The sequence below is a fragment of the Artibeus jamaicensis genome, unplaced genomic scaffold (assembly GCF_021234435.1).
Source record: "Artibeus jamaicensis isolate MK-2021 breed Jamaican fruit bat unplaced genomic scaffold, CSHL_Jam_final contig_548, whole genome shotgun sequence".
Classification (NCBI taxonomy): Eukaryota; Metazoa; Chordata; class Mammalia; order Chiroptera; family Phyllostomidae; genus Artibeus; species Artibeus jamaicensis.
In genome coordinates, this window is record NW_026521883.1 from 16772230 (window position 1) to 16798321 (window position 26092).

The following is a 26092-nucleotide window of genomic DNA, read 5'->3' on the forward strand; positions in this document are numbered from 1 at the left end:
GCTTATTTTGTCTTTTTACCACCTTGAATTTATTTTGGTGTATGGTGTAAGTTGGTGCTCGAGCTTCATTTTTTTTTGCATGTAGCTGTCCAGTTGTCCCAACACCATTTGTTGAAGAGGCTATTTTTACTCCATTTTATGTTGCTGCCCTCTGTGTTGAATATTAATTGACCATAAAAACTTGGGCTTATTTCTGGGCTCTCTGTTCTGTTCCACTGGTCCATTTGTCTGTTTTTATGCCAGTACCAGATTGTTTTGATTACAGTGGCCTTGTAATACAGTTTGGTATCAGGTATTGTGATCCCTTCTACTTTGCTCTTTCTCAAAATTGCAGCCGGTATTTGGGGTCATTTATGGTTTCATATAATTTTGAAGTGTTTATTCTATGTCTGTGAAATATGCCATTGGTACTTTAATAGGTATTGCATTGAATTTGTAAATTGTTTTGGGTAGTATGAGCATTTTGATGATGTTAATTCTTCCAATCCATGAACACGGTATATGTTTCCATTTGTTTGTGTCTTCCTTGATTTCTTTCTTCAGTGTTGTGTAGTTTTCTGCATACAGTTTTTTATCTCTTTGGTTAGGTTTATTCCCTGGTATTTTATTTTTCTTTTTGCTATATCGAATGGGATATTTTTCTTGATTTCTGATTCTGCTGTTTCATTGTTGGTGTACAAAAATTACCTTTGATTTCTGGATATTGACTTTGTATCCCGCTGTTTTGCCGAATTCATTTATTAGGTTGAGCAGTTTTTTGGTGGAGTCTATGGGATTTTCTATGTACACTATCATGTCATCTGCAAACAATGACAGTTTGCAGATGACAATGCTCCTTTCTGATTTGGATGCCTTTTATTTCCTTTTCTTGTCTGATTGCTGTAGCTAAAACTTCCAATACTGTATTGAATAGAAGTGGTGAAAGTGGACAACCTTGTCTTGTTCCTGATCTTAGTGGAAAAGTTTTTAGTTTTTGCCCATTGAGTATGATGTTGTCTGTAGGTCTCTCATATATGGCCTTTATTATGTTGAGGGATGCTCCCTCTATTCTCACTTTGCTGACTGTTTTTACCATGAATGGGTATTGTACCTTATCAAATGCTTTTTCTGCATCTATTGATGTGATCATGTGTTTTTTAGTCTTTGCTTTTGTTTATGTGGTGTATTACATTTACTGATTTGCGAATGTTGAACATCCTTGCATCCCTGGGATGAATTCCACTTGGTCATGGTGTAATATCTTTTTAACGTATTGTTGGATGTGGTTTGCCAATGTTTTGTTGAGGATTTTAGCGTCTATGTTCATCAGTGATATTAGCCTGAAGTTTTCTTTTTTTCTTGTGTCTTTATCTGGTTTTGAGATTAGGATGATGTTGGTTTCATAAAAAGAGTTTTGGAGTCTTCCATCATTTTGAATTTTTTCCAATAGTCTGTGAAGGATAGGGGTTAGCTCTTCCTTAAATGTTTTGTAGAATTCTCCTGTGAAACCCGTCCAGTATAGGGCTTTTGTGTTTTGGGAGTTTTTTTTATTATTGCTTCAATTTCTTCTGCTGTTATTGGTCTGTTCAGGCTTTCTGCTTGTTCTTCATTGAGTTTTAGAAGATTATATTTTTCTAGAAATTTGTTCATTTCACCTAGCTTTTCAAATTTCTTGGCGTACAGTTCTTCATAGTAATTCCTTACAATCCTTTGTATTTCTGTGGTGTCAGTTGTAGTCTCTCCTCTCTCATTTCTGATTGTGTTTATTTGGGTCCTCTCTCTTTTTTACTTGATGAGCCTGCTTAAAGGCTTGTCGATTTTGTTTATCTTTTCAAAGAACCAGCTCCTGGAGTCATTGATCCTTAGAATTGTGCTTTTCGTCTCTATGTCATTTAATTCTGCTTTGATCTTGGTTATTTCCTTCCTTCTACTAGCTCTGGGCTGTCTTTGTTGTTGTTCCTCAAGTTCTTGTAGGCATAGGGTTAGGTTGTTTCTTTGAAATGTTTCTATCTTTTTTAGGTAGGCCTGTGTCGCTATGAAATTCTCTCTCAGGGCTGCCTTCGCTGTGTCCCATAAGTTTTGGGTTGTCATGAGTTCATTTTCATTTGTTTCCAGAAACTTTTGACTTCTTTCCTAATTTCATTCTTGACCGATTCATTGTTTAATAGCATGCTATTCAATCTCCATGATTTTGAGTGTTTGGGGTTTTTTCCCTTGGGGTTGGTTTCTAGTGTCAGTTCCTTGTGGTTGGAGAAAATGCTTCATATGATTTCAGTTTTCTTGAATTTGTTGAGGATTGTTTTGTGTCCTAGCATGTGGTCTATCTTTGAAAATATTCCATGTGCATTTGAAAAGAATGTGTATTTAGCTTCTTTGGGATGAAGGGCTCTATATATATCAGTTAAGTCTATTTCATCTAGGGCGTTGTTCAATGCCACAATATCTTTGTTGATATTTATTTGGAAGATCTGTCCATTTTTGACAGTGGGGTGTTAAATTCCCCTACTATAATTGTGTTGCTATCAATATCTTTCTTGAAGTCCTCTAAGATTTTCTTTATGTATTTGGGTGCTCCTACATTGGGTGTATATATATTTACAATGTTTATGTCTTCTTGATGGATTCTTCCCTTGAGTATTATGAAGTGACCTTCTGGGTCTCTCTTTATGGCCCTTTTTTTGAAGTCTATTTTGTCTGGTATGAGTATTGCTTTTTTTTCTAGTCTGTTTGCTTGGAAAATTTGTTTCTAGCCCTTTACTTCAGTCTGTGTAGGTCTTTTGTCCTGAGGTGGGTCTCGTGTAAGCAGCATATGTATGGGTCATGCTTTCTTATCCATTCAGCTATTCTATGTCTTTTGATTGGAACATTTAATCTATTTACATTTAAGGTTATTATTGATAGGTACTTATCGTTGTCATTTTTGTACCTGTGTTCCTTTCTCTCTCTTTTCCTTCCTTTCCTTAAAGCAGTCCCTTTAGCATGTCTTGCAGAGCTGGTTTGGTGGAGGTGTATTCTTATAGACTTCTTTTGTCTGGAAAGCTCCTTATTTGGCCTTCTGGAAAATCATCATTTTATGAGTTGTAATTTTTCATGCAGTCTTTTATAAAGATCATCTTTGTGGACTTCAGGAAACAAAAATTCTTTTCATATAGATAAGGCCATGTTTATTCCCCCCCCCTCCCTTACTGATTTTAGAGAGAGAGAAAGAGAAACATCGATTTGCTGTTCCACTTATTTATGAATTCATTGGTTGATTCTTGTATGTGCCCTGACTAGATTGAACCGTGACTTTGGTGTATTGTGCTGATGCTCTGACCAACTGAACTACCTGGCCAGGGCCTCATATTTATTTATATTTTTTATTTGGTGCCATTCTAAACATTTAGCAGTTTCTTTTACTTGCTGCAAAAGATAGAGGAATTTTAAATAAGAAAGAAAGAAGCAAAAGGAATCAAACAAATCATTGCTGCTATATTATGGGAGAAATAAAGTTGGCCAATTCCGTCTGGAATCTTGTAGCAAATACCTAAAGATGTTTTACACTCTTTAATGTTTAAAGGTTTTTTTGTAACTTTTTTTGTAATCCAGTTAAATGTGATAGCAGTACTATTGTAATTTGCATTTCTGTGTCTTCAATTCATGGGATTGCAAAAAACATTAAAATTACAGCATCCCCTCAGAGAATAAATGCTTTTTACTCTTATGCTATATATTTTACAGTATCAAAACTGTATTAATGGTATTCTATAGGATGTTACACCTAACAATTTTATTTCCCATTTTAAAAAGATCACTGGGAGACAAAGAAAGAAAAAATGTTCTTAAACATTTTTCACTATCTTTTAAAAACATAAAAAGATTCAATTTTCAATATAAAACTCCCAAAAAATAATTGGGAAAAGAATTTTGATGGTTTCCTGGACTTTTATATTCTTAGTCTTGAATACTCATTACCTTTTGAAAAGCTCTAAAACACGGAAAGCTCTGTGAAAAACATCTGTCTTATTAGTAAATGAGCTATAATTTGTGAACAAAAATGATACTCAGTGACTTCTTTTTTTTTTTTTTAGACAAAGCAGAGTTGTTTTTTTCCAGGAACGAAATTGATGCATTTGTCTATATGGCCATCACTTTTGTAGGTTTGAAGTTGTTTTACTACTTTAACAGCTGTGTGGCAAGTTTCCTAGCAGACAGTCGTGGTGAAGAGGGGGCTCTGTTGCATCCGGTTTCTCTTTGTAGAATGCCTGAGGAGTTATTCATTGGTTTACTTGAGAAAGCATTTCATGTGTAGAACAGGGACTTTTTTAGTACCTAAATTAGCTTGTTGTGTTTCATATGCATACATTTTATTTTCTTGCTGAAAAAGCAAAAAGAAGAAAGAGAGAGAGAAAGAAAGAAAGAGTAAAGAAAACCCTAAAACCACATAGCACAGATAACCCTTTGACCTCTGGCTCTGGGTGAAGATTTACAGTACTTGTGGAGCCTCACTTCACATGCCTGACTGAAAAGAAGCCTAAATAAAGTAAGGCCCCTGTGGAGACGGAGAAAATAAGCAGGATAAGGAAGTTCCATTATTTCAAGCGGCTCTGTTATTTTACTAGTCTGTAGAGTGAAATACCAATTGTAATGTGTTTCTAGTTTTGAGTTTTGTTTCACTTAAGTTTGGGGTCTGATGTTAGAGTAGTCAGTCAGGGAGGCCCTGGTCAAAGCATTTTTCTCTGTCTCCCTCTCTCAGCAAATACCCCTTCCTGCCAGCTCTCTCAAATTAAATTTCCATGTGAAATCTCTTTTCCTTAGCGAAATATCTTCTCTTTAGGGAAAGCAAAACAGCAGGAGACATTTTTTTCTAAAAACAGGTACTATCACAATATTAGAATAAAAGTCACCAATTGTTCATTTCTTTATATGTTAAGTCAAGTTTTTCTTCAGATATAAAATCTAAAGAGTTCATGAGAAAAAAATTAAACTCCCTATTTGTCTTCAGAATTTTAAACTCGGTCCCAGATGACAATTCAAATTAAGACATTTGAATAAGCTTTAATAGTTTACTATCTAATGATATTCAGATGTATGTAATATTTAACTAATAGCTTTATATTGAATCTTTATGTAAATCTCCCTAAAATATCTCACTATTCTCTGCAGCACTTTGTATTAAAATTTTGAAGTTTATTTATTAAATTGATTTCACTGTTTCATTTTCTGCTTCCCTTGTAGATGAGTTGATAAAACCTCACTAAAATGATAACAAATAAAAGTAGTGTTTCCTTGGTATCAGGAAGATGCTCATAGTTATTGATCAGCTCTTGATTGTTGAATAGACCAGAACTTTCAATGGTATATTTATGAATGAAGAAAAATTTTCAGTAAGCTTTTAATTTTTCTATTTTTAAAAATCTGTAGGGATGATAAAATGCTTGCCATAATTTATAAATAACTGTTTTCCTTACAAAGAGAAAACTCTTTTTGTAGGAAATTAAACCAATACTGTCCATTAATCATAGTGCATGTCAACCCTCAGACCACTCTGGAAGTTTCTGGTGAATGTAAAGAATCTTTAGATGTGTGTGAGGTCCTTAAAGATCTAAGTAGGTTAAAGAAGAGGAATTTTTTTAATGCCACATTAGCACATGAAAGAAACTTCAAGGAGGATAAAAAATTGTGCTATATTACACTTATTATACTTATGTTTTCTGTTTTAAGCTTGTTCTTTAAGTTTTGTACTAATTGCTCCAGGGGTTGTGAAGCAGCTCCAAGACAAGCCATTGCCTGAGGAAAATATTTTTTATCTTAGCTTTAAAAAATACTTTTGTCTTTTATAATTTACATAATAGGACAGTCACACAGGTAAGTAAATATAGGTATATGTGGTATGAGTATGCAAGCTAGAAAAAAACTTTATTAATAGAGAGTGAAATAAAATTACATAGAAACCACTATTTTAAAATAGACAATCAGCTATTTCTAAGTAACTACTGCAGCTATGGAGCTTTATAATCTAGAAAAGGAAATGGACATTAATTGAATAATCCCATAAATTATAATTACAATCTGTAGTAGTGCTGTGATGGAAAATGACAGAGAGTTAGTTATAAGGCCATATTGTAGAGGACACTGTCATTTGAGGGTGGGAGGTGTGGGAGGTCAACGTAGGATTCTCCAAGAAACTGATGTTGAATTAAGATCTGAAGGGTAAGAGAAGTTGATTAAGTGAAAGACCTTGATGGACTAAAGTGGCATCAGCTTTCTCAGCCTCCCAGAATGTTACCAATAACTTATGCAACCTCTGAAGACAGTAGGCAGCACGTTTTGCATAATTGTCACAGTTTATACATGTTTTATGGTAGATTGTCTAAATACATTTAGCTAGAGTCATTATTTCAGATATATACATGTCCTGCTTCCTTCTAAGAAAGATTTGGAGTCAGTACAGAAACACAAATTTTGACAAAATAATAAACATCAATTTTGACAAAATAAACACAGGTGATTAAGACCCTGTGTTGGTAAGGGTCTGAGATTTAAGAACAGTCATACCAATAGAACATAAATTGATACACAACCTTTCTAGGGAGTAATTAAGTAACACCAAAAAGAGGAGCTGGCAGGGAAGTTGTAATATGCATGCTTTTTCCTAGACATTCCAGTCATAGGCACCTATCATGAGAAAATAATAATGGATGGAGAAATAGATGGAGACGCTGTGCTTTCTCACACAACTAAGTTTAGAGACAATAAAATATTAGCAATAGAAAACACAGCCAGAACACAGAAAATTGAACTTTTTGGAATTCTTATAACAACGAATTCTTCAGCCTGACCTACTAGGAGTGGGCAGTGAGACAGGACCGAGCAGGCCCCAGCAGGGGGGGCAGCAGAGGAGGCCGCCATTTCCCTGCTCTGACCTTGCCCCCACATACAGTGTCACAACCTAGCGACTTGGGCAGCCCCGCCCTGGTGAACATCTAAGGCTCTGCTCTTCATACTTAACAGACCTGAACAGACCAAAAATGGCTCAGGAAGATCTCAAAGCCCCAGAGCCCATAACTCTAAGCTACGAAGAAATAGCAAAACTTTCAGATGCACAGTTCAAAACACTGGCCATCAGGATGCTCACAGAACTGGTTGATTTTAGCCACAAATTAGAGGAACATATGAAGGCTAAACTAATTGAAATGAAGGGAAATGCATAGGAAACCAATAGTGATGAAAAGGAAACTGGGACTCAAATCAAGGGAGTGAACCAGAAGGAAGGAAAAAATGACCAAACAGGAAAATATGAAGAAACAAGCATTTAAAAAAATGAGGAGAGGCTTAGGAACCTCCAGGACATCTTTCAACATTCCAACATCCAAATTATAGGGGTACCAAAAGGGGAAAAGGAATAGCCACCAGTGGAAAACTTATTGGAACTAATAATAAAGGAGAACTTCCCCAATCTGGCAAAGGTAATAGACTTCCAGGAAATTCAGGAAGCTCAGAGAGTCCCAAAGAAGTTGGACCCAAGAAAGGAACACACCAAGGCACATCATAATTACGTTAGCCAAGATTAAAATGAAGGAGAGAATCCTAGAAGCAGCAAAAGATAAGGGGACAGTCACCTACAAAGGAGTTCCCATCAGACTGTCAGCTGATTTCTCAAAAGAGACCTTACAGGCAAGAAGGGGCTGGAAAGAAGTATTCCAAGTCATGAAATCCAAAGACCTACAACCAAGATTGCTCTATCCAGCAAAGCTTTCATTTAGAATGGAAGGGCAGATAAAGTGCTTCTCAGATAAGATCAAATTCAAGGAGTTCATCATCACCAAGCTCTTATTATATGAAATGTTAAAGGGACTTATCTAAGAAAAAGAAGATGAACAGTGAAAGGACAGCAAACTCACAGTTATTAACAACCACACCTAAAACAAAAGCAAACTAAGAGGACAGCTAGATCAGGAGCAGAACCATAGAAATGAAGATCTCATGGAGGGTTAGCAACAGGGGAGTGGGAGAAGGAGAAGGGGGGAGAAGGTACAGAAAATAAGTAGCATAGATGGTAGGTAGAAAATAGATAGGGGGAGGGCAAGAATAGTATGGGAAATGTAGAATCTAAAGAACTTGAGACACATGGTCATAAACTAAAGGGAGGGAAAATGGTGGGGGAGGGGGTGTGCAGGGGGGAGGGAAATGAAAGGAGAATAGAACAACTGTAATGGCATAATCAATAAAATAAAAATTAAAAAGAAAATAATAATGAACATGCATAAACATTTAACCACAAGGATGTTCACTGTAGTCTTCAAGGTCATTTATAATTATGAAAAGCTGGAGAAAATCTAAAAATTCAGCTACAGAGATTTAATAAAATAAACTTTAATCATACAATTTAAACAAACATGGACATGAAAGGAATGTTTTAGAAGCATACTAAGTAACATGAACTGTTGTTCACCATATGTTAAGTGAAAAAATAGATTATAAAATGCAAAAAATAATGAGTATGTGTACATTTGGATAGGGAAGGTAATGAAAAAACATACAACTTAACGTTCACAGAAATTATCTCTGGGTGTTGATATGAAGGTATTTTCCTTGTAGAAGTTTTACAAATTTTTTATAATAAACATGTATTCAACCATACTGAGAAAAGATAGTATTTTTTAATTGGATGTGCCTAAATGAAGAAATTGAAGCAAAGATAAAGATTGGGAAGTTGATAAAACTAGGATTATGGCTTCTTTATTGCATAAGGTCCTGAACAGTTGCTAGAAATGCCTATAAATATAGCTATGCAGTTTTTTGCAGCCCAAGCAAACCACAAACACTCTTAGCTGTGGGGCACAGGACAGTTTAATTATTAGAAGATTAAAATGTAATAATTAAATTTGCCAAACTCAGTACCTCCAGAAAAATTCTGTATGTTCAGATTGTTGGAGATTCTCTGTGAATCTAATCATACTAACTTATGCTCGACAGTGACTTGAGACAATAAGAAGGGAAGTTTCCTGTGGTTTCTAGGATCATTTAACAATTTACAGGGTTTTGGATGACCTAGAAATATTAGTGGAGGAAACAATTAAAATAATTTTTTTGAACTTTCACCTTTCTCCATCTGGATGGCCAAGTATGATGATTTTTAGTGTGTTTCCCTTTCTTGAATACACTTCTACTCTTTTTATAAAATGACCTTTTGTTTCTGAAGCAAAATTATGGTAGATGGGCCATAATTCTGCTCATACAAAACTACTATTAAAACCTCTGAAAACTTCAAGAAGGAGACCTTCTTTTAAAGGCCCATTTTTCTATGCAATTTCCAAACTAAGAAATTACAGTTACTGTTTTAATCATATTAATTCTTTATCCTTTGGTCCAATTGCATACTTTATGGTCCTGATTCTTGGTATGCTCTATTCCCACACTGTGTACATGTTATAAGCCCACATTCTAGTGTGTGCATTGAGAATTTAAAAAATACATCCACATTTGTAATTTTTTATACTAAACACCCCAGGTATTTCTAGAAATCTTACTAAAAGCCTGAAGACATGTTGGAGCTTTTTTCTTTATCGTCCTCGTTGTCTCACAGCAGTTCAGTACAAACATTCAAAGGGATAATACAGGGTGGGCAACTGGTTGTATGGAAAATAGTGTAATAATTAATAATAATACAAGAATAAACTATGATAAATAGGTACACAGAGATAGAGCTAAAACAGGACACTAAGAAAATTAGGCTATTTTGGGGTTGGAAAAGCTTTTAAAACTATAATTTTCTTCTTCAAGAATCAATCTAACAAAATCACACTTAGAAAATGCATAGATTTTGTTTTCTTTCCTTTAATAAAAATCCTGTATTAAACTCATAATCTAACCTGTGCAGTACTCTTGCCAAAATTACATAATCTGAGTATAATCAAGGAACAGTCACATAAATTGAGATGGTGAGATAGTCCACAAAACATCCAGACTGGATTCTGTAAAGATGTAATTGTCAGTGAAAATAGGAAAAGGACAGGGAACAATTGTAGACGAAGGAGACATATACAGGGTATGACCCTGCGCTGGACTGGGGTGATGGTGGTGAGGAATAGCTATACAGGACATCGGGACAATTTGGGAAATGTAAAAATGGACTATGTATTAGGTAAAATTGTGTCATTGTTAAACTTATTGGCTATAATAATGGGTATTGTGGTTATCTAGGAGAGAACATCTTGTTCTGAGGGGAAACATGTCCAATTATTTACTTACATGGGAAGTGTCGTGATGACTCAACAATGGAGTATGTATGTATATGCACACACACTAATAAAAGAACAAGGAATACAGCAAATACACCAAAATGTTTAAAATGTACTTTAAAAGATTAAAAGTGCCCTGTACTGTGTTGTAAATCTTTAATCAGTACCTCCAAATTTGGAATGGTCTTACAGTGATTCTGCACATGGTTGAAACAGCAGCACTTCTGAAATGACAGAGTGTGAGAAACCTTAGAGCTTCTATTGAATGTTTTATCAGAAAATTGTTTGAAGTTCTCTTGTATATGTGTTGAAAACCATTTTAAGATATTTTTAATACTTTTCCAATACCCAAAGATCTTCAGTGTTTTTCAATACCTGAAAGATTTAATGTTTATGTAGAATTTGAATGGATTGTTTGTAGCCAATTAACATGGTAGTGATCTGCACCTGTTTGTATCAAAGAACTCCCAGAATTCTGTTGTGTGCTAACATTAAAATCTATTTCAGGGTGATATATTTAGCAAAGTTTCAATAAATTGTTGTAACATAGTGCTTCTTGTGAGTTCTAAAAGAGACATAAATAAATAACACAATCATGTTTCATCACTGTGATTGATGAAGCTGATAGTTCACTAGCTTGCATTTCCCACTCGGGAAAAATTTAAGATTAGTATCAAGCTGTCTACCAGCATCTTTCTCATCTTGTAAGCATGACTTTAACTGCTGAGGTCTGAGAATTGGAGGAATGGTTATCAAACCACAGATGTTTTTGCAATGAAACTGTACCTCTGACCAAGTCACTGTGGTTCAGGAGATGATAGATGGTATTTTCATGTTGCTTCACAAAAGGGTCAAAATGGCATGGTGAGTCCATGACAGTGAAATGGAGAAATGTTAGTTCTGAGAGGAAATTTATTTCATGGCTTCAGGGGAAGTTGGGTTGTCATGAATAGGCTCTCTCTGTCAGTCTATAAAAATATTGTTTGTAAGGCAGTGATGTATGTCAGACATTGTATGATGTATGTCAGACATTGTATGGGTGTCGGCAGATGGAGCAGCTACTTAAACAAACGCCAAGCCAAGTACAGTAGCCTAAGTCAAGTACTTTGGATGTTTTAAGTGTAAGGATTGTTCTTGATAGAAATACAACATAAAGGAATTTATTTCATTTTCTTAACTTCATTTGTAACTTTTATAGTCTCTTTTGTCCTGGGAGACTGTACTACCCATCTCCATTCTAATACTTTTTATATTGTAAATTTTTTAAGTCAGCAGTTGCCTCATTTTATTAACTTTTAAATCATTCAGGAACATACATGTTGACTAAACTCAGTACTGTTCACACAAAACTGTCATAAATTTTGGGACAGTTAAGTCTGCTGCTCTTTTGGAGTCTTCCTTTCTTTCCCCCACCCCCAAGGAGATATCAGCCCTTGGCATAATTCCATTAGCTGATGCTGTTGAGAGAGACTCAGAGGCAGTATTTGCTCATCTTACACAGGGACCGGTGAGGGGCCTCTCCTCCCCAGGGATTCACAAAGGGAAAGGAGTGTCATAAGAAGGGGGCATTAAAGATAAAAAATGTTAGTGGGAGCCTCCAGCGTCACTTTCAGATTTTTTCAGAGTTTGAAATTAAACCACATTCATTCATGGCAGTGTTCAAGTAAAAGTCTTTTACCCCAAATATTTTTGTATCCAGATAGCCTCAAGTAATGCATTTGTCAGAAATTAAAACTGGCTCTTAAAAGATACCTTGAGCTGGTGTGGCTCAGTGGATTGATTGCTGTCCTGCAAACCAAAAGGCCACCAGTTCTTTTCCCACTCAGCGTGGGTTGCAGGCCTGGTTGGAGGTGTGTGAGGCAACCTACCACACTTTGGTGTTTCCCTCTCTTTCTTTCTCCCTTACCCTCTCTGTAAAAATAAATAAGATACTTCAAAAATAAAAGTAAAAAAGAAGCCTTGAAAACCTGATAGATGTATGAAAATGAAACCACCTGATTACAATATTAATGAACATGATATAATGGGGTAAAGAGTTGGATTTTACAAAACAGTCCTTTTGGAGGAGGGAGTGGGTGTTTATAAAATGGAGATTATCAATAGGACATACTTATTTTAATAGGCAATTGGCTCAAATGCCACATAAAAAGAACTTTCTTCTAAATTATCCTAAAATTAGTGGGAGAGGGGATGTTTGTATTGGGAGTAAGAGGTGTTACTTGTCTTAAAACCCTTGGGGGGGCAGAACAAAAGGGACTGAGTTATTTCAGGTTTAGACAAATAACTCTACCATCAGCTTTCAGAAAGAGCTGTTTCACACAACACAGGGAAAATTGGGAGAGTGAGGGATTGCTCACCCCATCTGCCACTCTTGTCTGTTTTATACTCAAATATTCTATATTATCACAGAGCAAATTTATATTTTGGCATGGTGATCATTTTAAAAACTTCCTTAAAAGTTATAATACGAACAGTAAAAGATATTTATGATTCACAAGCCCTTACAGAAATTCAGTTTCTATACAAAAGGAGAATGAATTTTTAATCTAGGTTTAAGCAAAATTTACATTCTTTTAGCTAAAAACCTCTGCTTTTAAATCAGCATAGTGGTCCATTCATGTAAGGCATTATTTTAACCATCATGAATTAACTTTTTTACTCTAACATAAATCTGAGGCTATAAGACAAAGAATTCCCTTTTAGAAAAGACCTGCTCCCCTAATCTCCGTGCTGTCTAGAAGGGAGAAACACTACAGGTCTTACAACATTTGGATAACTTGAGGGTAAATCACGTTGCTGAAGTGTGATTTGTGTTTTCATTACTGTGCTCAAACACAGCCTTTTATAGCAGCGTGTTTTGCTCTGCTCGCCTTTCCCACCCATCCCCCATAGCATTTCTCCTGCTCCTCTGCTGTTGGACCAGACTGGGGCTGGCCCCAGATTCTGTGTCAGAGGCCGTGACCCAGGTGTCACAGCAGTCCTCACTGCTGGCCTCTTTTCTGAATAATTATATGGGGGGTATTGTGTTGGAGGGACAGGCTTGGGGGCAGTGCAGTCACCCTGGCTAGCCCAGACCAAGGAGCTCTTCAGTTGGACTGCAGGGGAACAATAAGCCTGAAAAGGCTCACACAAAACCTTGTAGCACAAAAGGTTATATTAAAAATGGACATTTGGCCAGACACAGGTCACATCCTTCACAATTTCACCTTTCTTACTTATTCTGAGCATTTTTTACTTTAACATTTTCAAACTTCACATATGCTGACCTTATATCAGCAAATTTTTAGATTGCTACTTACTTCTGCATGTACATTCTAACTTTTTGACTATTTTTAATACTTCGAAACTGTCTTAATTGTGACACTATTGCTGATATAAGCAAAACTTTTTATAGCAGTATTTTAAGTAAATAATTCAAACTGGTACATGGTGATTTTTAAAGTAACACTTTGTATTTTCCTAAGACATTTTATAAAGCCACTCCAGCATGTTCCATGTGTGTAAATTGACCAAGTGGCAGGGATTATCTGTCTTCTTTTGGTGCAGTGATTGCTTTATCTTCCTTTGGTCCTGGGAGGATTGTTTTTCCCACCACCTGAGAAGTTCCGTACGAGGATGGAAAATAGAACTTATGATGTCTTGACTAGATTTGAATTTTAGAAATGATGTCAAAGATGGACTGGCTCATGTGTGTAAAGTTTTCTCATGGTCCTGACCTCAGGTTGTGTCTGAATTTTACCTGCCCCTGACTTACCTAGTACGGCCTGGCTCTTTTCAGGGCCTCCAGAGCCTCTCCAACAAGCAGCAGCTGGAAGAGACAAAGGCCTGGTTTTAATGGCTCCAATATCTGTTATTGTTGCTCAACAGCAAAACACTTTGTAAAAAATTGTTTTCTACTATGTGTTTTCCAGGAAACCAAACTTCTAGATGTGTTAATGTTATAAGAAGGAACTTATAAAACTTGAATTGATGTCCGTCAGTTTTATTGTCTGAGTTCATTTCCAGTCAGAGAACACTTGGTCTTCATAGTGTTTGGGTGAAGGTATGGAGTGGGGCTGTGGGAACGTCCTACTAGGATAGCATATTGGTTTTACCTTGGAAGCTTGAAGTGTCAGTGCAGAACAGTGATCAAAATCCGATAGGATTGGAACTCTTAAAGGTTTCCTTCTTAAAGTAAAATTCATTTATTCAGGGGGGTGGGCTGGGAAGGGAGTAAATGACAGAAAATTGTACTTGAACAATAATTAAATAAAAATATTTTTTAATTAATTTATTCACTAATGTTTACATCTTTGATTATTCTGACTTTGCTCTACTGTGTATTTGACCACCTTCAGAGTACATTAACATTACCCACATATTCAGGGCCTGCAACCCAGCCTCTTTCAGGTATAACCTCAAATCTGGTAGTGGGCAAAAAAAGAGGTTTAAATCACAGAGCCATTCTGTAGGAGAGGTTACCATTCTTTAGAATATAGTCTGTTGATTTACACATGTTCTTACATGTCTTACTATTTGGCTTTTCAGACATTAGTGATTATATGGACCTGGCTTTATAAAACATGCCCAGAAGCATAGAATTGGAGCTAAAGAATAAGAAAAATAAGTTGTTTAAAAAATAGCTACTCTGTTGTGGAAGATACAATAACTGATGCTCATAAGGATGGTTTTGAAGCATCAGAAGAGTTTCAATTATTTCTAGCATTATAAAGAATCAAGGAAGTTTAAAATATATTCTTGGATATTTTATAGGGTGGGCAAAAGTAGGTTTACAGTTGTTTGTATGGAAAATAATATAATAATAAATATAAGAATAAACTTTTTCATGTATTCACAACTGTAAACCTACTTTTGCTCCACCTGTATATAGAAAAATGATTAATTCTTAAAGCTAGTTTATTTAAACTTAAACCTAGTACAAGTATCTTTGTATGTAAAATAAAAGTAATTCTTTTATAGGGTTGTAGTAAGGATTATTTAAGATAATGCATATAAAGTACATACTAGTTGTTGGCATATAAAAGATAATACGTTTTTCCCAACTACTGTATTAACAAAGCAATTGGCATTTATTGTAGAACACAGAGATATGGGAAACAAAAGTAACTGAAATTTCTACCCAATAGAGATAAATACCACTGTTAACATTTAGGTACATATCAGAAGATAATGAATTTTTATTCCCCTTTATAGCTCTGTCTTCCACGACCCAGAACCTTCTTACTCCATCGTGTTTCCTGCTACCCTCACCCCTTCTAATGAATTTACACAGCTAAAGGGCCTAGATAACCAGGCCTCATTCTTTTTATTTTTATTGTATTATGTATTGTATTTATTTTATCTATTTTTTTTGCCTGTCACTAACCTGGTGACTGGCCACGCCATAGCGGGGCCAGAGTCAGTGAGTAAGGTCAGCAGTTGTTCTTCGAGGACTCTATCATACTAAGGCAATAGCTGATACCCAAGTGTGACTCTAGCCCTGATTTTTTTTTTAATTTTTGTTTTAACTGTTGTTAAAGTGCACTTTTCTGACTTTCCCTCCACCCCAATCCACCCCCCTCTGAGCACTTGCCACCTCCCTCCTGTTTCCACACTCCCCCCCAGTTGTTGTCCATGTGTCCTTTTTACTTGTTCCACATGTCATTCTTACCCTTGGTGACTTCTCTGCTGTATTGGACATTGTCAACCAATCTTCTTGGCTTCCATGGCATTTTACCTTCCTGGTCGTCCTCATGACTCCTTAAGACTACTTCCCCTCTCACCCCCAGATTTCTCATCCCTGTTGTCTTTTCTCTCCCTTGTCACCCATCCTCTGTATAGATGACTGCTAAATGTGTTTCTTCATCCTGCCTGTGGTTATGTGCAACATCTTTGAATCACCCACTGTCAGCTCCACTTGGATATTCCCCCAGCACTGCTGATGCAGCATGTCATTGACTCCACCAAGCATATCCTTTCATAGTTCTGTTGGTCTACTCAGACTGGTAACTTGGAGCTTTCTTACTCCCTTCTCATTAATCCCTTCTCTCAGCAATTCCATTCAGATAGTTTTCTTTTCTGTATATGGGATAAAATCCACAATGCCTAGCCTGGCTCTCAAAGCTCTCTGAGACCTGTCTCCAGCCTAACTTTTCTGCATGACCCTCACTCATGTACACCTTGCTGAACTTGTGCCTGTTACTCATCCCTGATCCACGTGTTCATGACCCAGGGCCTTTGCTTACACTCTTCCCTTGACCTCTGTCTCTTCTTTTCCATGCTTACCGTACGGTCAAATTCTGCTCAAATGCACTTCTTTGAAGCCCTGCCCACACTCCCAAACTAGGAATAACCATTCCCTCTTTTTAATTCCCTTGGAGTTTTAACAAATTTCTTTCCATCTTGTATGGTACTTACTTGTATTTTTGTCTTCATTCCCCTAATATAATGTTACCTGAACAAATTCGAGAACAACTGATACATTGCAACGTCCTAATCTTGAAGATGAGGGAACTGAGATCCAGGAGGCTGCCCAGTTTGTTGCTGCACAGCTACTAAATCCGGGATTAAAACCCAAATCCTCTAATCCTCAAACCAGCTCACTCCTCTACATTTATTTATTTAGCACTAAAAAGTACCTACTAATTGGAAGACATTTTTTAAGCACATTTACTAATATAAACTCATTTAGCTCCCATTTTATAGATGAGGAAACTTAATTTAAACCCAAGTAGTCTGGTTCCAGAATCTGTGCTTTAATCACTGTACCAGCCTATCCTTCTCTGTGAGAGGGAGCTAAAAGTAATTGTTTTACATCATTACTGTTGATATTTATATCATATTATTGATGTTACTATTATACATGGGCACTCTTTTAACTGGTTTATGTGAATTAATTTATCTCTTCTTCCCCATCATCATACTTATTTTATAAGTAATTTTAACCAAGGTACAGAGAGAGAAAATAACTTCCCCAAGTTACACAGTAATGACCAAGCTAGAATTGGACAAGAAGTCTGACATCTCAGCCCATAACCACTGTACTAGACTGTCTCTTTGCTTCTTAGTAGCACTGACTCATTAGGAAGTCAGAATTCTTACCTGTTTATCTCAGCAGCATCCTCTGTAGACAGGTGACAAAACAATACCTATTTTACGGGTTTTTAAAAGTTAATTTGCCAAACACTGATCCAAGCAAGCCCTTCTTCCTTTTCATTGCTTTGCCTTTTATGAAGTCTCTCATTTGGTGAAACTTAAGTCTCTCATTTTGATGAATAATTAATACTATTTTGTATTTCATGCCTTCCTGTTTTGAATTGTTCATTCATCAGTTGCAGCTGGTATAGGAATAACTCACACCTTAACAACTAAATGAGTGGGGTTATCATGCCTTTTAAAGGCACACAGATGCCATCTAGTGATAGAGAAGAGAAACACAAGTTATTCAAGTAAAACAGGAAGGAGTGGGGTGTGTGTTGTTTTTCTGTGCATTTCATTGTAACATGTTCTTTTAGGACCATGTTTCATTGAAAAACAGGACGTTAATGCCAAAATTTTTAGTAGGCTACTCAGTATGTTGAAAATGCAGCTAATGTACTATTATTGTTAAATCATATGCTTTCAGAATGAAATTAGGTTCTTGATCAGTGTGTCTTTAAAAATTTTTTGGCACTACAGGGAGTCTCATTTTATTGATCTTTGTTTTTCTTATTCTGAGTTATAGTTACTGAAGGTAATAAAAACCTAGTTGTTAAAATTGGATATGATTAATAGAATGAACTAATCTGTTGTGTCCATCTGCTTGCTGTTTCTAATGCTAGTCTTCAAACTTCCATATTTGCCATTTATGAAACAATCTACTGTTCTTTCATTGGGGAAGAATCTATTAAGTTATTTTCCAAAGCATTTATTGTCAGGTTGTTTCTTTGTTAGCAGATGAGAGATTATTAGATTAATATGAAAGATGTGGATGAAGGTGGATTTGACACTGAGAGGATTACATACCATGTGACATGGTCACCAAAACAGCAAGCATTCTTAGTGGCCATAAACACAAAATACAGCACATTGTCATATGTGCAAGTCAGACACATGCTTGAGAACTTTGGCTGCTCTATGCAGTGGAGAATATTAATGAAGAAAGAGAATGGTTAGAACTCTACTTTAGTATTTGTTCACTGTTAATTTGCTGATACTCTGGATTCTAGACCCTGCTTGTATGAATCAGTGTCTTTGATAATTTGTTTCACTTCACAGAGATGATTCCCAGATTTAAGTGCACCATATTTTTGGTAGTAGTTTTGGTAGCATGTTCTCCCAGGCAATTTTACTCACATATTAATAATAATGTTGTATGTGTACTAGTTATAGGAACTGTACAAAGTACTTAATAGACATGATTTCATTTAATACTTTGAAAATCCCTCTGAGGGGTTATATCTCTATTTTCCTAAGGCAAATAAATGAGGTTAAGAAAACTTAAGAAACTTGCTCAAGGTTATAAAATTAGTAAGTAGTGCAAAGTATTCATTTACCAGTCTGTCTCCTTTGGTAGATGAAATCAAAAGCACAAGTTAATGTCTTTCTAATCCTTGAGTCTTTCATAGTGAAAGTGCCTGATTTGTAGGAGGCTCCTGATAATTTTTTGATACCTTTATACTCTTTCTTGACCAGCCAGACTTCTGGTTCTGATTCCTCCTTACATGAAACCAACAAGTAGAAGAGCTAGTTGTGAGAGTGAATCTGAAAGGAAGGAAGTGAGCCAAGTCCTAGAGACAGTAGAAAATATAAAGGATGTAGCTATCACAGGGTTTCAAGAAGTTCTTCATTTTTTGGCCAAAGGTTGATTCCCTAAATAAAGAAAAACATAATAATTTGGCTGAGACCACAATTTTGTTAACCTGAGACACTATAGTTATAAATGAAAACATTTACAGTCAGATTTGTGTTAATTTGAACTTTAGAGAAAGAACAAAGTAGGAGGGATCACAATACCTGATATCAAACAATATTACAAAGTCACTGTAATCAAAACAGTCTGGTATGGGCATAAGAACAGACACATAGATCAATGAAACAGAATAGAGAGCCCAGAAATAAACCCATGTCTCTATGGTCAATCAATATTAGACAAAGAGGGAAGAAGCATAAAATGGAGCAAAAATAGCCTCTTCAACAAATGGTCTTGGGACAGCTAGACAGCTACATGCAAAAAGTTGACACTCGACCACCAACTTACACCATACACAAAAATAAACTCAAGATAGATAAAAGAGTTAAATGTAAGTCACGACACCATATAAGTCCTAGAAGAGAACATAGGGAGGAAAATCTCAGATATTTCACACAGCAGTATTTTCACAGAGCAAGGGATACAAAGGAAAGAATAAACGAATGGGACTTCATCAAATGAAGAACTTCTGTGCAGCTAAAGGAAACATCAAAATGGAAAGGGAACCAACTGTATGGGAAAATATTTGCAAATGATACCTCAGACAAGGGTTTGATCACCAAAATATGTAAAGAACTTACATGACTCCACACCAGGAAGACAAACAATTCTATTAAAAAATGAACAAAGGACCTGAACAGACACTTCTCCAAGGAGGACAAACAGAGGGCTCAGAGACATATAAAAGGATGCTCAGCATTACTAGCCATCAGAGAAATGCAAATTAAAACAACAGTGAGATACCACTTCATACCAGTCAGAATGGCCATCATAACCAAATCAACAAACAAGAGCTGGTGACGTTGTGGAGCAAAGGGAACCCTAGTGTACTATTAGTGAGGACGCAGAATGGTGCAGCCACTATGGGAAAATTTTTGGAATGTCCTCAGAAAACTAAAAATGGGACTGCCTTTTGACCCAGCAATTCCACTGCAGGGATTATACCCTAAGAACCCTAAAACACCAATCCAGAAGAACCTATGTACCCTAATGTTCATAGCAGCACAATTTACAATAGCCAAGTGCTGGAAGCAACCTAAGTGCACTTTGCTAAATGAACTGATCAAAAAACTATGGTACATTTACACAGTGAAATACTATAGAGAAGAAAAAGGGAGCTCCGACCCTTTGTGATAGCAAGGATGGAACTGGAGATTATTATGCTAAGTGAAATAAGCCAGATGGTGAAAGACAAATTATCAAATGATCTCATATATAAGTGGAACCTAAACAATAAAACAAACCAGCAAGCAAAATATAACCAAAGGCATTGAAATAGAGAATAAGCTGACAGTAACCAGAGGGGAGGTAGGAAGGGATAATGGGGGAATAAGGAGGAAGGGTCACCAAGGAACATGTATAAAGGACACATGGTCAAAACCAAAGGGGATATGTTCGAGGGTAGGAGGTTAGGGGAGGGGTGGTGGGGCGGGGCAGCATGGTGGGAGGAAAATGGAGACAATTGTACTTGAACAACAATACAAAAAGAAAAAAATTAATTTGAACTTTCTTTCCTAACTTCTCATCTTTATATATTAGTATATCTTTAAGCAACTCTAATGGAAAATTTAAGTACTACCTATGTGAGCCATCAGCTATGGGGCCATTAAGAGTTAGCCCTATTGAAGAGTGATTTTTATCACCTTTGTGTTGCTTCTGGTCAAGATGCAGGCATAGGTAGACATGCTTTTCCCCCTCACACAACCACTAAAGGAATTACAGCTAAATCTAAAAACATCCAGAACTGTCAGAAAATTGAACTGTATAAAAGACTGACAACCAAGGAATCAAAAAGCTACAACCATCCAGATGGTTAGGAGAGGGAGAGGCATGGAGATGTAGTGGAGAGGTGAGGAGATGCTGTGTGGTATGGAGAGGTGGTGGCAACGGATTGAGCACAGGTGGTCCCACATTCACGTGGGGTGGATAAAAATTAGGAGGGACACCTTGGGAGCATCTAGTCCCAGCCCCAGGCCAGATGGCACAGATCAGGGTTCCAGCACCAGGGAGGTAAGTCCCCATAACTTCTGACTCTGAAAACCAGTGGGGGTTGGGGCAGCAAAAGACTGTGGGATTGTCAGGAAACTTCGCTCAAAGGGCCCGCACAGTCTTAAAATGTACACAAACCCACCCATTCTGATATTCACCACCAGAGCAACAGCTGGAAGGATGCCAGGTGCATATGAGAAGTGGGTGAAGTGACTGGAAATGGGGTAAATGCCTGGCAAACCACCAGAAGCCAGTGTGCCTCACAGTCTCCTCTCTGAACCCTCCCCCAGCACGAAGCCACAAGATGGTGAAGCAGGTTGCCCCACCCTGGCAATTACCTAAAGCTCTACCCCACACAATTTACGGGTGACTCTTACATGAAGTCAAAGTAGCTCTGCCCTAATACACAGAAACAAACACAGGGAGGCTGCCAAATTGAGGAGATGAAGAAATATGGCTCAAATGAACAGAACAAAACCCCAGAAAAAGAACTAAGCTAAATGGAGATAGTCAACCTATCAGATGCATAGTTCAAAACACTAGTGATCAGGATGCTTTCAGAGAATTCATTGACTATGGCAACAACATAAAGGAAGAAGGTTACAGTAAGTAAAATAAAGAAAAACCTACAGGGAAACAACAGTGAAGGGAAAGAAGCTAGGGTAGCCAAGGAAGGGATTCAAATCAATGATTTGGAACATAAGGAAGAAGTAAATATTCAACCAGAATAGACGAAACAAGAATTTTTTTAAAGGGATAGTCTAAGAAGACAATAGGATAACTCCAAACATGCCAACAATCCCAATCGTAGGGGTGCCAGAAGAAGAAGAAAAGCAAGAAATTGAAAACTTATTTGAAAAAATAATGAAAGAAAACTTTCCTAATTTGTCAAAGGAAATAGACATACAAGTCTTGGAAGCACAGAGTCCCAAACAAGATGGATGCAAAGAGACCCACTCCAAGACACATCATAATTGAAATAACTAAGGTTGAAGATAAAGAGAGAATCTTAAAAGCAGCAAGAGAAAAGCAGAGTTACCTACAAAAGAGTACCCGTAAGATTACCAGCTGATTTCTCAAAAGAAACTTTGCAGGCAAGAAGTATTCAAAGTGATGAAAAGCAAGGTCCTGCAATAAGAATTACTCTATCCAGAAAAATTATTTAGAATGGAAGGGCAGATAAAGTGCTTCCTAGACAAGGTAAAGCTAAAGGAGTTCATCACCACCAAGCCATTATTAAATGGAATGCTGAAGGGACTTTTTTTAAGAAAAAGATCAAAACTATAGCCTTTGTGTTGAGTTTTGAAGAAACTGAGACCAACTTTCTCCCCAGTGTTTCTCCTCCTCCCATTGCTTAGTTTTGAGAAGGCCTGTGTTACTCTTTGTGGCTGCTCATCCTGACTCTGCTATTTTCCCCTAACCACATAGACCAAGTCTGCTGAGTCTCTGTAACCAAGCACCACATATGTATGGTGATACTTAACTCAAGAAGAGCTGTAACAGACAGTGGAAACTGGTTCCCTGTGGCACTTTAGTGTTGATCCTGGGTCTCTGACTTGTCCTTGATGCATTAGAGCGTCTTCGCAAAACTGCAATTTTAGGATTTGTGCTACATAAGCTGCATTTTGCGCATTTAACTACATTTTGTATATTGGTCCTAAACTTTTTTTTTACTCTGTATCTTTAATTTTGTTAATTGTGTAGCTGTTCTGTTTTCTTTCATAATGACTCTTATTGCCTGATAATGCTCATTGTAACATTATTTGAGGGCTCTTGTTCCTGGGACCACTCTTAAATTTACAAACAGTGTATGAAATCAAATTTCTAGCAAACTGGTGAACAAGAATAAGCCAGCTTATTCCAGGGTCTCTAGATTAACAAACCAAAATAAAGTAGTGACTAGGTTTTGAGATTGGAGTTACATGTTATCAAACCTAAAAGAAGCACAGAGGCAGTGCATGTGCCCTACCATCCTGGCACTTCCTATTTTAAAAACAAGATTCTTTGTAGAGCATAAAGAAGAGATCACATGTGAAAAAACGTGAATGGGTTTGTCCTCTCCTTTAAATTATTTTTCCCAGCACTTTTTATTTTTAAAACAAGATTCTTTTTTTTTTTTTTTTTGGATATTAACCCCTTGTCTGAATTGTTGTGTTCAAATAAAACTTGCCATCCAGTCAGCTGCCTTTTTGTTTTGTGAGTGATTTCTTTTGTTGTGCAGTTTAAAACAAGATGCTTTGTAGAGCATAAAGAAGAGATCATGTGTGAAAAAATGTGAATGAATTTTTCCTCTTTAAATTGTTTTTTTCACATCGTATGATGTGCTATTTTTTTTCTACTAAAATCATTTCCAGAATTATCCTGGTTCTTGTCTTACCTTTTTTGTGTGGCTGGAAAGGAGTCTCGGGCCCCCCTCCCTGTGTTTGATTTGCCTGCTCGTTGGTTTACCTTTTCCTGACCTCATGTATACTAGCAGGGGAAGCAGCGTAGCACTGGAGAGGGTTGTGCTGGCTCCTTGGATGAGTTCCAGATGGGCATCAGGAGGCATTGCCCCTCCTCACAGTGGGCTTACTGGAGTCTGTACTGAGTGGGGTAATAGCCAGGTGCTGAGGATCTTACAGGAGCAACTCTGCTCTCTCATCTCAGAACACATAACCTGCTTTTGTCTGATCGACAATACCCCCACTCAAAAAAAAGTTTAATTCTGAGTTTAAAGTTTAGTGTAAGCCGTTCATTTTTTTAAAGAGGAAAAAGGGAAAACTTGAAGAATCAATTTTAGGGTGGGAAAAAAAAGCATTCCACTCTCCGTCATGTGAGGGTACAGCAAGAAGGTAGCTATCTGCAAGCCAAGAAGGCCCTTGTCAGACACTGAATCTGCGGGCACCTCGATCTTAGACTTCTCAGCCTTCAGAGATGTGAGAAATAAATGTCTATCGTGAAAATTAAAAAAGAAATAAAGCATTCCAGAGATGTATTCATGAAGTCTTGATCGATGTTTGCACAGTAGAATAAGGATTAATCTCTCTACCTGCCCTCCTGACCCTCATAAAAAATCACCTTTCTGTGAGAGATGGCTGCATCTGTGTCTGGCTCCCTGAGACTGGGAGCTACTTTGGACAAATTCTGTCTCATACTTCTTCTGTGTCTTCTGCATTCCTGACATAATACCTCACATTCAGGAAGCTTTCCTGAAGAAACTTTTCTAACTGAGCACAGACAGAATGAAGAAATATTTTTGAAGTTGATACTGTAAATTTATAAGGAACTAGATTGAGAGCCTGATGAGTTCTATTTGTACCCATTCAGGAGTATTTGTAATATTGAACTGAGGATTCAGTTGACTAGTGTGATCAGTAGCATGGTAAGAGGAAAGAAAGAATAAAACATTCAAATTAAGTAGCCTTTAATCTGAACCGAAACCTTTTGAATCTTAGAATTTCAGTGCTGAATGTTGGAAATCATTTGAGTGATGAAATCCAAGTATGTTTCTATGTTTGGTAATTATTTTATTTTTTAATTTTATTTATTTTTAGAGAGGAAGGGAGGGAGAGACAGAGGAAGGGAGGGAGAAAGAGAGGGAGCAAAACATCAATGTGTGGTTGCCCCTCATGCGTTTTCTACTGGAGACCTGGCCTGCAACCCAGGCGTGTGCCCTCACTGGGAATCGAACCAGCAACCCTTTGGTTCACATGCCAGCACTCAATCCACTGAACCACATCAGCCAGGGTTCTTGTAATTATTTTATAAAATATTTGAATATATTTCTATTTTAAAACTCATTATAAGGATACAAACTTGCTGTGACAAAGGCATATGTGTTTGTGTCAACTTAAAGGCCCTGTGCTATCATACCTCAAGTTCCTGGTTCAGCTTTGTACAACATTAGACATGCTACTTAATACCTTTTACCACAGTTTTAAAAAAATAAGAAAAACATATAGAGTTTTGTGATACTCAAGATAGTAAACCTGAAAAACATTTTCTATAACATAGTCAGAAGTTACTAGTCTTCCTACCTTTTTATCTAGAAACTATAGAAATTTTCTAAGTTGTGTAAATTTTTCTTGTTTTAAATTTTATCAAAGCAAATATAAATAAAATTTTAATATTTTAGGAAATGTTTAAATGGATTTTAATATTAAATATTAGAATACATTAATCAGTTGCTAAAATATTTATATAAACTTAAATTACTTTGGAGAGTTTAATAAACTTTATATTTGATTATATCTAGTAAAGATTATTGTTCTTCTAGATCTGGGTATATACCAAAAGGCATGAAACCAGTATCTTGAAGTGACATATATGCCCATGTTCATTGCAGCGTTATTCACAATAGATGAGATAGGGGAACAACCTAAATATGTCGACTGGTGAATAGATAAAGAAAATGTGGCAAACACACACACACACACACACACACACACACAGAGGAATATTACTGAATATTATTGAACCTTTAAAATAGTGAAATACTGCCTTTTGCATAGCATTAATGAATCTAGAGGACATTATGCTAAATAAAATAATCCAAACACAGAAAGATAATTACTGTATGATCTCACTTACATATGGGATATAATATAGTTGAACTTACAGAAAAAGAGTAGAAAAATGGTTGCCAGGGGTTGGAAGGTGGGGGAAATGGGAAGAGATGGCCAAAGGGTACAAAGTTTCAGCTATGCAGTAATAAGTTTTAGAGATCTAATGTATAGTATAGGGGCTATAATTATAAATATTGTATCATATACTTGAAATATGCTGAGAGTGTAGGTCTTTAGCATTTCTACCACACATATTCACAAAAAAATGGCAACTATATTATATAGATGATGGCTATATTAACACCAAGCCCTTATTATATGAAATGTTAAAGGGACTTAACCTAAGGAAAAGAAGATAAAAAAGATGAACAGTGAAAGGACAGCAAACTCACAGTTATTAACAACCAAACTTAAAACAAAAGCAAACT

The 26092-nt window shown here is 36.5% G+C and overlaps 1 protein-coding gene, 1 non-coding gene and 1 pseudogene across 2 annotated transcripts in view; 1 reads left to right on the plus strand and 2 right to left on the minus strand.

Annotated features, from left to right (window-relative positions):
- The window catches only part of LOC119053499 (RNA transcription, translation and transport factor protein-like), a 38786-nt pseudogene extending 15118 nt beyond the window's left edge, over positions 1 to 23668 (minus strand).
- The window catches only part of PRTG (protogenin), a 127078-nt gene that overhangs the window by 80299 nt on the left and 20687 nt on the right, over positions 1 to 26092 (plus strand). The gene's annotated exons all lie outside the window — the stretch shown is intronic.
- LOC119053512 (small nucleolar RNA SNORA3/SNORA45 family) lies at positions 15555 to 15686 on the minus strand. The gene has a single exon (XR_005083315.2). It is a non-coding gene; the product is annotated as a small nucleolar RNA SNORA3/SNORA45 family (small nucleolar RNA).